Raw genomic sequence first — 1,025 nt, 5'->3', positions numbered from 1 at the left:
TGGGATTTGGGGCGGGGGGTGGCGGTGGTTCTTTTTCTGTTTTTTTCTTCGGACCGTGACACCTGCCAGCTAGGTGTGAAAGCTTAACAGTGCTAGGGGGGAGGCGTGACGGATGCCCCCGCTCGGAGCGAGCAATGCTTTGGTACAGGAGTCACCAACATGCCAGCCTGGCTGATACCAGCCGTACTGTGCAAACCGTGAGAACCGTGCAAGGCCACATCTTCTCAGGGACCAAGAAGTCTAGGCCATGTCTTATCGGCAGATAAGACTGTCCAAGCTAGGACTAGACAAAACTAAAGCTGCCACAGCTGCCCATCTGCACAAACACCAAGGGGGTGGTTTGACTACCACGTCTATCACTTTTGGCTATAAAAGTAGCCTGTACCCTGCCCGAGCCCATTTCATTCTCTACGAGTGCTGCACGGCAGTGATCTCCCGTGGAGCACGGACACCTCTTGGAGTTACTCCTCGAGGCTGAGATACTCTTCACCCGGCATCCGATATCTACAGCGAGGTAAGCAGCATTTTACTTTTGTTCTAAAAGTATATTTTATGCATTTTTATATATACCCATCTCCAGCTATTGCTTAATTATTAGAAGTGTAGTAAGTAGTAGAGTGTTTGCTGCCTAAATTATTGTTTAAAACATCATTTAAGTTGTCCAATGACTGTTTAATTGCTATTCACTTATTGCTTAATCACTGTTTGATTATCATTTCAATTCCGTTCAGTGATCAATTAATTGTAATTTGGTCATCGTTTAATTATTAATGAAACCCTTTTATTTAACTCCACAATGATAACTTCTTTTAATAATTTGCCTGTGAGAGGAGCGCTGGTCCCGCTGGCTGCACGCCAGAGGAACGGCACCTTCGGGCTTCAGCGGAATGGCAGGGTCTTGCATACTCTCCACAGCAGAAAGTCTGGGGCCCTTCCACTTTCCCTCACCTTCCTCTGGCTTTTGCATTCTGGGTGAAGCATGGCTCCTGTGGCTGGGTCCCCGTAGTCTGGTGGGGAAACTGGTG

The sequence above is a fragment of the Haliaeetus leucocephalus genome, unplaced genomic scaffold (assembly GCF_000737465.1).
Source record: "Haliaeetus leucocephalus isolate CR32 unplaced genomic scaffold, Haliaeetus_leucocephalus-4.0 Scaffold174, whole genome shotgun sequence".
In the NCBI taxonomy this organism is placed as follows: Eukaryota; Metazoa; Chordata; class Aves; order Accipitriformes; family Accipitridae; genus Haliaeetus; species Haliaeetus leucocephalus.
This window is presented reverse-complemented; position numbering follows the sequence as displayed.